Source organism: Stegodyphus dumicola, chromosome X1, assembly GCF_044657685.1.
Source record: "Stegodyphus dumicola isolate Sdum_Otavi_A_Nest chromosome X1, ASM4465768v1".
NCBI classification, from domain to species: Eukaryota; Metazoa; Arthropoda; class Arachnida; order Araneae; family Eresidae; genus Stegodyphus; species Stegodyphus dumicola.
In genome coordinates, this window is record NC_140780.1 from 69,866,655 (window position 1) to 69,879,163 (window position 12,509).

Sequence of the window (12,509 nt, forward strand, 5' to 3'; positions counted from 1 at the left end):
GGCCCTTTTCATGAGAGCTAACACTCTTGAGCTTTAAAAATATAGGAACAAATTTATTTTTAATCCATTTCAGCGATAGAGGGGGCTGGGAAACATTTTCTTAGAGCTCAGGGCAAAAAAGGCTCTTTCCATGACACCTAACACGCTTGAGGTTTAAAAATGTATGAAAGAATTTATTTTTAATCCATTTCAGGGATTGAGTGGGCTGGGAAACATTTTCTTAGAGCTCAGGGAATGTGTCTCCAGGTTGAATGCACAGCACACACGGATGGGAAGTCGAAACTCGAGTGGCTTAAAAGATAAATATACGAAAGCTGGGTTATCGAGCAGACTAGGAAATAATTCTGAGTTCAAGCATGGGACATGAGAACCGAAATGTATTACAATCATCATGTCATCATTGTTTTCGAAAGCCAAAAGAATTCCTCATGAAAGAACATCTTTTTTTCCTGGTTGTGGGATGGAGTAGAGTTGCTGCATCTTGAACAACCCACACTGATCTGAACAGAAACATGAAATGTTCTTATAGATATAAGAAATGAATTGAAAGTGAAAGTAAAAATGAAATTGTATTGGCTGGAAATATTTCTTGGCTGTTGAATGGGAAAATATTTCCAGAGCTGAAAAAAAAAACTCTTCCTTTTTTTCTATTAATTTGATGTCTTCACTTTGTTTACTTTGGAATGGAGAAATCCAAAGACTATGACTCATCCTTTCTAAAACATATAATTCCTAGAATGAGTCATGGTCTATTTTTAGAAACAGTGAGACAACATTCCCACACAAAAGGGGGGTAGGGTTAATTTTTATCATGTCTAGAAGACATGATAAAAATTAACAAAAAGTTTTTTTTTTTTTTTTACATCTCAGAATTTTTTTCTGAGCTCTGAAAATTTTTTCCCAGTCGGCAACCAAGTGAAAATTTTCCAGCCAAGACGATTTGGCTTTTACTTTCACTTTCAACGCTTTTCTATAAAACTATTCGACGTTTTCTCTTCAGAACTGCGCGGGCTATCCAAGGTGCAACATGCTTTTTCTCTTTATCTATCTCATCTGGACCCAGGAACATTCTTCTAGAAAGAGCTTCTGTGAACACAAGTTTCTTTCCACTTTTTAATGTCTCACAGAATAGAAATCATTAATACGTTTAGGGGAAAATGTTTCCCGTTTGAAAAGCTAGGGCCCCTCGTTTGGATTTCATCAGCAACCGTTTATCAGGTTCTAGCGAAATTGGATGATCCATCCATGGATCAGAATTTCCCATCTGTAATTTGGATGGATCAAAATTTCAACATAGTTTAAGAAAAATCCTTCAATCCTATTTGAAAGGAGATGTCATGATATTGAAAGACATTTTTCCATGACGGACATTGAAAGACATTTTCCCATGACGGACATTGAAAGACATTGAAAGACATTTTTCCATGACGAAATCTCTCTATCCCACAGCTTCTTCTAAAGTGAACTTAAAGAGATTTTTCATACCGGGTTTTCAATTTTCACCTCAAACCATACCGTTGACGACGTGTGAGACACAAACCATGACATAAATTTCAGTTTCCATGACAGCTAACACGCTTGAGCTTTAAAAATGTATGAAAGAATTTGATTTTAATCCATTTCAGCGATTGAGTGGGCTGGGGAAAAAAAGGCCCTTTTCATGAGAGCTAACACTCTTGAGCTTTAAAAATATAGGAACAAATTTATTTTCAATCCATTTCAGCGATTGAGTGGGCTGGGAAACATTTTCTTAGAGCTCAGGGGAAAAAAGGCTCTTTCCATGACAGCTAACACTCTTGAGGTTTAAACATGTATGAAAGAATTTGTTTTTAATTCATTTCAGCTATTGAGTGGGCTAGGAAAAAAAAAGGCCCTTTTCATGAGAGCTAACACTCTTGAGCTTTAAAAATATAGGAACAAATTTATTTTTAATCCATTTCAGCGATAGAGGGGGCTGGGAAACATTTTCTTAGAGCTCAGGGGAAAAAAGGCTCTTTCCATGACACCTAACACGCTTGAGGTTTAAAAATGTATGAAAGAATTTATTTTTAATCCATTTCAGGGATTGAGTGGGCTGGGAAACATTTTCTTAGAGCTCAGGGAATGTGTCTCCAGGTTGAATGCACAACACACACGGATGGGAAGTCGAAACTCGAGTGGCTTAAAAAATAAATATACGAAAGCTGGGTTATCGAGCTGACTAGGAAATAATTCTGAGTTCAAGCATGGGACATGAGAACCGAAATGTATTACAATCATCATGTCATCATTGTTTTCGAAAGCCAAAAGAATTCCTCATGAAAGAACATCTTTTTTTCCTGGTTGTGGGATGGAGTAGAGTTCCTGCATCTTGAACAACCCACACTGATCTGAACAGAAACATGAAATGTTCTTATAGATATAAGAAATGAATTGAAAGTGAAAGTAAAAATGAAATTGTATTGGCTGGAAATATTTCTTGGCTGTTGAATGGGAAAAATATTTCCAAAGCTGGAAAAAAAAAATCCCTCATCCTTTTTTTCTATTAATTTGATGTCTTCACTTTGTTTACTTTGGAATGGAGAAACCCAAAGACCATGACTCATCCTTTCTAAAACATATAATTCCTAGAATGAGTCATGGTCTATTTTTAGAAACAGTGAGACAACATTCCCACACAAAAGGGGGGTAGGGTTAATTTTTATCATGTCTAGAAAACATGATAAAAATTAACAAAAAGTGTTTTTTTTTTTTTTTTTTTTTTTTTTTTTTTTTTTTTTACATCTCAGAATTTTTTTCTGAGCTCTGAAAATTTTCTCCCAGTCGGCAACAAGTGAAAAATTTCCAATCGGCTTTTACTTTCACTTTCAACTCTTTTCTATAAAAGCATTCCACGTTTTCTGTTCAGAACCGTGCGGGCTATCCATGGTGCAACATGCTTTTTCTCTCTCATCTGCAGCTCTATGACAGCTAACACGCTTGAGCTTTAAAAATGTATGAAAGAAGTTATTTTTAATCCATTACAGCGATTGAGTGGGCTGGGGAAAAAAAGGCCCTTTCCATGACAGCTAACACGCTTGAGCTTTAAAAATGTATGAAAGAAGTTATCTTTAATCCATTTCAGCGATTGAGTCTGCTGGGAAACATTTTCTCAGAGCTCAGGGGGAAAAAGGCTCTTTCCATGACAGTTAACACTCTTCAGGTTTAAAAATGTATGAAAGAATTAATTTTTAATCCATTTCAGCGATTGAGTCTGCTGGGAAACATTTTCTTAGAGCTCAGGGGAAAAAAGGCTCTTTCCATGACAGCTAACACGCTTAAGCTTTAAAAATGTATGAAAAAATTTGTTTTTAATCCATTTCAGCGATTGAGTCTGCTGGGAAACATTTTCTTAGAGCTCAGGGGAAAAAGGCTCTTTCCATGACAGCTAACACTCTTGAGGTTTAAAAATGTATGAAAGAATTTATTTTTAATCCATTTCAGCGATTGAGTCTGCTGGGAAACATTTTCTCAGAGCTCAGGGTAAAAAAGGCTCTTTCCATGACAGCTAACACGCTTAAGCTTTAAAAATGTATGAAAGAATTTATTTTTAATCCATTTCAGCGATTGAGTCTGCTGGGAAACATTTTCTTAGAGCTCAGGGGAAAAAAGGCTCTTTCCATGACAGCTAACACTCTTGAGGTTTAAAAATGTATGAAAGAATTTGTTTTTAATCCATTTCAGCGATTGAGTGGACTGGGAAACATTTTCTTAGAGCTCAGGGGAAAGAAAGGCTCTTTCCATGAGAACTAACACTCTGGAGGTTTAAAAATGTATGAAAGAATTTATTTTTAATCCATTTCAGCGATTGAGTGGGCTGGGAAACATTTTCTTAGAGCTCAGGGGGAAAAAGGCTCTTTCCATGACAGCTAACACGCTTAAGCTTTAAAAATGTATGAAAGAATTTATTTTTAATCCATTTCAGCGAATGAGTCTGCTGGGAAACATTTTCTTAGAGCTCAGGGGAAAAAAAGTCTCTTTCCATGACAGCTAACACTCTTGAGGTTTAAAAATGTATGAAAGAATTTATTTTTAATCCATTTCAGCGATTGAGTGGGCTAGGAAACATTTTCTTAGAGCTCAGGGGAAAAAAAAGGCTCTTTCCATGACAGCTAACACTCTTGGGGTTTAAAAATGTATGAAAGAATTTATTTTTAATCCATTTCAGCGATTGAGTGGGCTGTTTTTTTCCTGGTTGTGGGATGGAGTAGAGTTGCTGCGTCTTGAACAACCCACACTGATCTGAACAGAAACATGAAATGTTCTTATAGATATAAGAAATGAATTGAAAGTGAAAGTAAAAATGAAATTGTATTGGCTGGAAATATTTCTTGGCTGTTGAATGGGAAAAATATTTCCAGAACTGAAAAAAAAAAAAAAAACTCTTCCTTTTTTTCTATTAATTTGATGTCTTCACTTTGTTTACTTTGGAATGGAGAAACCCAAAGACCATGACTCATCCTTTCTAAAACATATAATTCCTAGAATGAGTCATGGTCTATTTTTAGAAACAGTGAGACAACATTCCCACACAAAAAGGGGGTAGGGTTAATTTTTATCATGTCTAGAAGACATGATAAAAATTAACAAAAGTTTTTTTTTTTCTTTTTTCTTTTTTCTTTTTTTTTTTTTTTACATGTCAGAATTTTTTTCTGAGCTCTGAAAATTTTTTCCCAGTCGGCAACCAAGTGAAAATTTCCAATCGGCTTTTACTTTCACTTTCAACTCTTTTCTATAAAAGCATTCCACGTTTTCTGTTCAGAAGCGTGCGGGCTCTCCATAGTGCAACATGCTTTTTCTCTCTCTACCTCATCTGCAGCTAGGATGTTTTTCCTTCTTCAAGAAGTGGAATTTTTTGGGAATACCTTACAATTTCACGAGCTAGCTGTTTCTTATATTTCGAGGAGATTTCAATAAAATTGTTTATAGATGTGACCTATTGCAGATGGGGAAAAAGTCTATACTGGATCGCTGGAGACATCTCATCCAGATAGGTCACGTTATATGTTTTCCCACACCTAAATAAATTGGACATGAGCCATCCTTTTGTTTTCTCATCCAACAAAGATAGATACTGCAGACCGTTTTGGGTTTTCACTCTTCGCGAACCGAGACGAGCCGCAGCCACACTTTGCGTTTTCTATGAGCGCAATAATGGATCACGTGAGCAGCCATTTTGTTTCCCATCTCACCCACATAGGTCATGTTGTATTTTGTTTCATACACCTAGCCAATTTTGGACATGAGCCATCTTTTTGTTTTTTTTTTCTATCGAACCAAGATGGACTCTGGAGACAATTTTGTTTCTCAACGGAAAAGTAAATTTTCTGAATTGTTACCGGTGTTCGAATACTTTTGTGACCGACTGTACGCGAACCGCCTAAGAGTTGTAGTGAGTCTTTTTTTTAAGGCGGGTTACTACCTTGGCGTAGATTTTCATTTTTTAAGCGTTGGAGACTCTAAACTTTTAGAACCATTTTGCTTTCTAAAAGTTTAAAAAGCAAAATTGGTTCCTTTTCTTATAAAAAGAAGGAACACATTTCCTTTTATTAAAATATATATAAAAAGAGGTAGATTGTTCGCAATGTTTATCGTTTTCCTGAACGGTTGAAATAGTTTAAATGACTGATTTGGGGGGGGGGACAAAATCTTGTTTACATTTTTTTGATTTTCTTAGAATACATTTAGCTTCAAAGATGTTTTTTGCGCAATCAAGACTTTAATTCATTCCTCTTTGAAAATCTTCGTCCGTGGAAAGATAATAAAAATTACACAGAGGTTTTCTGTGTAGAAAATTTAGACATGAAATAAGCAATTAAATCAACTATTAAATGACTAATTAATCACATAATACTTGTTAATAACAAGTCTGTATGCCTGTTTATTTTTTTATGGAAATATTTGGCATTTTCATGACACATAAAGTACTTCAAAGAACTTAGAAGTATTAGTTCAAGCACATTAATAAACTGAATTTAAATAAATAATGGGATGTAATTTAAAAGACAGAAAAAAATTAATGTAAGAGATTTAGATTTAAAAATTTGCACACAGAAATGATTTATCAGATTGTATAAGGTTTTATTTCATAAATAACTTAACTAGTTGATACTGAAAAAATGATGAATAAATAAGAATATTATAATTTTTAGTAAGTTTTCTTATTGAATAATAAATTCTGGCAGTCCTTTGCTATAAGGCGTCTAAGTTTGCATAAAAATTCCTCTGTTAAATAAAAGAATTTAAGTAATTTCTGTAGCCTTTTTGTCAATACACTAAAGATTTTTTAACTAATTTCTTGTCCTCGCTTGCAATCAGAACCATCATTAAATCCCTATTTTATCGAATCATTTCCTAAACATTATCATGCATATAGATTGACATCGTCTTTGTAACTGATAATTATTACTTGCAAATTATTCTCTTGCTGGTGGACTATAACAGCCCTTTCTATTGCTGAGTTAGGGTTAACAATCTTGGCTCTTACTATCGCCTGCCTTACGGAAATCGGTGTAAAATGCTGGTACCTGGGCTGATTGTGCGTATGCGCGAACGTAGGTGGTGCAAATAGGCTTTTAGCTATTCGCACCGTCGGTGCGATTAGCCGCTGCGGTAAAATGCTGGTATCTGGGCTGCTTGTGCGCATGCGCGAAAGTAGGTGGTGTGAATAGCCTGCTAGCTATTCGCACTGTCGGTGCGATTAGCCACTGCGGTAATTATTCATGCTCGTTCTGGATGAATATCTTTAGTGCGAGCCATTGCAATCTTGAGCCTGGAGTCGGGGTTAGAAGCCTGCTTGTATTGCTGGTAAATTTGGTAAATTTCAGTAATGAACCCGGTGAATTCTTCAAAGGATTGTTTTTCTATGTCTCTGTTTACTGATTTTCGTTTATTTTTGGAGGATTGGTCTTCTTTATCGTTATTATAGATTTCTTATATGTCGTTTTAAACAAGAAATCTGTATTATTTTCTTTAGTAAATTGTGAAAAAGCATGTTTCTGTTTTTTTTTTCTTTTTTTTTTTTCTTCAATTCTCCTTGCCAAAGTATTGGCTTAGTTTTAAAAGCTTACATTAGTACAAACTGTGACACAGTGTGTCTAGGTAAGATTGTTTCAAAATGTCTGAAAATAATTTCAAATATTTTCTCTGCAGTTGCTTTTCCTTCCCAAATATTACAACATAAAAAATATTCTACTGTGTCGTTTTCAAAAACATATCTCACATAAACGATAAATTGAAACATTTTAGTACTGTCGGTAGTTTCATCAAGTTTTATAGTAAAGACTGGATTTTGTATTCTATAGTGCCCGATATGATAAAAATTTGGTGAGAAACAGTATCTTTTTTTAATGCTATTGTTTTTAAATAGTTACTATATTTTTCTGCATGCATAAATGATGTCATTTTAATTGATGAAGGATGAATGAGCGATTCTCCAATTGTATGAGGTTTTAAATTTTTTGCAATTAAATATGAAACTGTTAAGGATGCCTGTAAATCCTTGTCAGGAACTGTTGTATATTTTTTCAAAAACACATTTTAATTTTAAATGCTCTCAGCTCATTCTTTAAAAAAATTCTTCAGATTTATTTACTTAATCTTTATGTTTAGTTTCTGAGGTACTTTTCAGTTTCACTGGCGCAAATCTCGCCAAGCAGACTTTGTTGACGACAACATACAATATACAAATAAAAAATGTTAACAGACGTTAGTTCTAAGAATTTTTTATTTTGAAGGCACAAACATTTTAATATCTTTTAAAATTTTATAAAAAGCCAATAAATAGAGATAATAAATTTGTTAAAATACATTAAGAATTTACTATGTTTTCATGGTTCAACATCCTGATTCTCCGGTTCGTATCACGTAACACCATGTGATCTCATCTCACGTAAACTACGCTACAAAGATCTAATTCTCTCAGTAATTATCTACATTAATTTCAAGTTAAATCTTAATTTGGAATACAAGTTTAAATGCAAGAATTATTTCAATTCGTACAAATAGTGCAAATAGTACAGTATTCGTACAAATCCCTGTGGTGGCACTTGTATCTATGTGAAGCGTTCGTTAAAGCACCACATGATACCGTCCCCTGATTTAAATTTTTTGGAAGCGACAATCATCAAAATTTTCCTTCAAAATTCCTCCCCGCTGACAATAGTCTCAGCTTATCTATCTCCACTGTCTAGAGCACGTGGAAGGCCAGCTTTTCCTGTCAGTGATTTTGATAAACTTTTGAATATTTCAAATCACCTAATAATTGCTGGTGATCTAAATTCATGCCATACCGCATGGTTTTGTTCTAATAGGAACAGGTATGGTATTAGTCTAAATTCATGGTGCCAGAGTAACCATGTACAGATCATAGCTCCTACCCTCCCGACTTTTTACCGTGTTAGAAGGTCCCCTGCAGTTCTTGATCTGGCTGCCTTTTATAATATATTTTTTCGGCATGAGATAAAAGTGATTCAGGAATTGGACTCTGATCACTACCCCGTTTTGATAACCCTAGATATTCAAAATCGATACTCAAAATTAGAGGAGCAAGTCTCAACAAATTGGGACGACTTTAGATTTATTTTGGAAAAAGCTTCACTCCCTCCCATCAAAATTTCCAGCAATTCGGACTTTGACAGGCATATCAAAAGTCTGGAGTCTTTACTGAAAGAAGCGAGAGCTGCGGCTTCAAAACCACGCAAACACCCAGGTGCTAGGCTCCCACCTGAGACTAAATTCAAAATTAAACAGCGAAATTACTTGCGAAGAATTTGACAAAGGTCACGAGATCCCAATATCCGTGCCCAATTTCGCAAGATACAGAATGAGATAAGGACCGAAACCCGCTTATTAAAACAAGCGGAGTGGAAAACATACAATGAGTCCCTAACGACTGAAGACAAATCGATTTGGCGCGCAGCCGCCCGATTACGCAAACATAAAACATACATTCCGCCCCTTCAAAAGGCCCATGGCGCACAGATGGCCTACACTGACTCAGAAAAGGCGATTATTTTTTATTTTGCCTGCATTATTGTGCATAATGCAATCGCGCAGTGCATACCAACCATTATGCTACATAAATTTAATTATATTTGAGAGAAAAAAAAACAAGAAACGAATGAGTTTCCACAGTCGCGCACAAGCTTACGTTCAGCTTAAATCAATGCAAAAATCTATGTTGATCTGAGGAGAGAAAACTTCAATGACGTCACAGCCAATAGGCAGCGAGAACGCATTTTCGTTTGTTTACCCCAAGTGAGCTAACCTGTTCTTTCTACGGACATTGGGTGCGATTAGCCACTGCGGTAAAATGCTGGTACCTGGGCTGCTTGTGCGCATGCGCGAAAGTAGGTGGTGTGAATAGCCTGTTAGCTATTAGCACCTTCGGTGCAATTAGCCACTGCGGTAAATTCATGCTCGTTCTGGATGAATATCTTTAGTGCGCGCCAATGCAATCTTGAGCCTGGAGTCGGGGTTAGAAACCTGCTTGTATTGCTGGTAAATTTGGTAAATTTCAGTAATGAACTCGGTGAATTCTTCAAAGGATTGTTTTTCTATGTCTCTGTTTACTGATTTTCGTTTATTTTTGGAGGATTTGTCTTCTTTATAGTTATTATAGATTTCTTATTCATAGATTTCTTGAGGAATTTCCTGTAGTTAACCGTGTTTGGATTGCTCTTGGTAATCGCCCCATATGATTGGTTGTACGGGGCAGTGCCCAAATTACGTGATTGGCTGAGAGTAGAGTGAGTCTGTTTATTTTGCATATTTGGGGAATTTTTTGGTGTATCTTCATTAATTTTTTCAATATCTATATTTCCTCGTGTTTTGGGACATTCCTTACTACAAGATGCATGTCCTCCTCCACAGAGGATACATTTCGCAGAAATTCTTTACCTGTTTGATGGCGCTGGAAGGATTTGAGATTCTCGGCGCATCTGACGTTTTGTCAACGAACGTTTCTTCTTAATACGTGACATAGCTAAAGCCTTTGACAGGGTTTGGCATGACGGACTTATTTACAAGCTCATGCGACTTGGGTTTCCGGCTCATATCATTAAATTTATTAGCTCGTACTTAGCCGGACGAAGCTTCCGCGTACGAGTTAACCACGAACTCTCCACTCCCCGCCCGATCCATGCTGGATGTCCTCAGGGCAGTCTTGTCTCACCTCTGCTCTTCAATATCTATATCAACGCCGTGCCTAAGGCACCTAGTATCGATTTAGCTTTATATGCAGACGATACGGCCATCCTAACTCAACATAACAACATCACCACGGTAATCTCTACATTACAGAGTTACCTTTCAGCCTTAGAACTCTGGCTCGGACTGTATAAAATCAAAATTAATGTCGCTAAATTTTCTGCCACTTTATTCATCCGAAGAAACATCCCTCGTTTAGATAATCTAATTTTCTTCGGTGAACCTATTCCCTGGGTTACTACTTACAAATACCTTGGTGTTTTACTAGACTCAAAATTAACTTGGCAACTTCACATTCAAAAAATTATTGCGAATGCGGAAGCTGTCAAAGCCAACCTGCGCCCCTTTTTCGCTAAAAATAGCGACCTGTCACTTGATGACAAGATCTTGCTTTATAAATCTATCATAAGGCCTATTCTCACTTACGCGAGTCCCATCTGGGGCTCAGCTGCTCTGATAACCGTAAACACGTCCAAATTTTTCAATCAAAATTTTTACGGCAGATATTAAACGCTCCATGGTTCATAAGGAACGGTGACATTCATAACGACCTCAAAATTATGCCCATTAATCGCTTTATACAGCGACTTTCGGAAAGATTTTTCAAAAACATCCATCTTGTTGGAAATCCAGTATTACATACCCTGCCGTTATATGATCTTGCGGTTGCCTCTTCTAAAAAGCGACTCAGAGCAATCTTACAAGCTGATTATGCTCAACTACCTTTTAAACGGCGTCGGTATTGGAACACAGACGCCCAAGTGGATGCTTTCCTCTAGTTCCTAAACCCCAACCGCCCCCGCGTTAACAATGCGTAAGGGCATTGACCGGGGGAACCCTGTTCTTTAACTCTTTAAGAAGAGTCTTCTAACGTTTCTTTAACAAGGGACAACTTATCTCCGCAGCCGCACGCGACTGCACTTAATTTCTCAATAGCTTCTTAAAAGCTTCTTTTCCACCCGCTAAACGGGTTGCTTTCGACCCCCTAAGGGGACCTTTTAACGTCGCACTAAATAGCGACCAATAATTTTCTTCTCCTGCTTCAGTGTATCACACTGAACTGCTACCAGAACCCGCCCAACGGGTTTCGCCCCCAGCCCTTTTTGCCCAACTCTCCGGATTGTCCTAAGGATTTTATTTTGCTGTTGATATCATGAATCAAGGAAATGTATTGCACCTTTTTATTCTTTTCAAAACTTTTTGAATGTTGACTCCTCTTTCAAAATTTATTCCTGGCCCTTTTTAAACACAAAATTTAATTTAAAGACTTTCTAAGAGTTTTCCTTTTTTCTCATGCGGAAGGCATTATCTGAAAAGCTTTTATTTTTATAATTAGGCTTCAAAATTTTCCCTTATTAGATGAACCCCTCTTTTGATGTAATTATTCTATCTCTGATGATGCGGAGTTAAAGGCCTAGCCTAGCGCACTCCGTAAATTAACTTCCTTGATCCTTGATTACGTGATTGGCTGAGAGTAGAGTGAGTCTGGTGATTTTGCATATTTGGGGAATTGTTTGGTGTTTCTTCATTAATTTTTTCAATATCTATATTTCCTCGTCTTTTGGGGCATTCCTTACTACAAGATGCATGTCCTCCTCCACAGAGGACACATTTCGCAGGAAATTCTTTACCTGTTTGAGGGCACTGGAAGGATTTGAGATTCTCGGCGCATCTGACGTTTTGTCAACGAACGTTTCTTCTTAACACGTGTTCCTCAATTTCCTGTACAGGCGGTCACAAAAGTATTCGATTACCGGTACCCTATCAGAAAATGACAAGATGGCGTTTTTTCTCTCTATCTCTCTCGTATTATTCCATCCTAGGTTTTCTTCTTTCCCCATCTTGGAAAAGACTGAAAAATGGTCACTATCTCTCTTTGAATTGGGACGCCATTTTGAAAAAAGCGGACGACATCACCTTGGAGAACGGATATGACCCAAGGAGGTTAGAATATAAGGAGGAGGGTTCGCAGTTTCCTCCACTATCGGGAAATGAAACTCCACTGAACAAGCGGCGTCCATGTTTGTAACTTCAAAACATTGCATTACGTCAGTGAAAAATTCGTGTTTTTAAGCTGTTCCGTGCATGTATTTTCCACTAAATATATGTAAAATTTATAATGAAATTTTACATATTTTATATATGATATCTTATAAAGATGATAATACCCGTAATTTACTACGTACAGAAAATCATTAAGAAATAGTTCGAAATCTAAATGCATGTGCATAACATTAAAGCCTTTAAAAATAGAATTTGTTTAGGTTTTATTAGCAACCTGT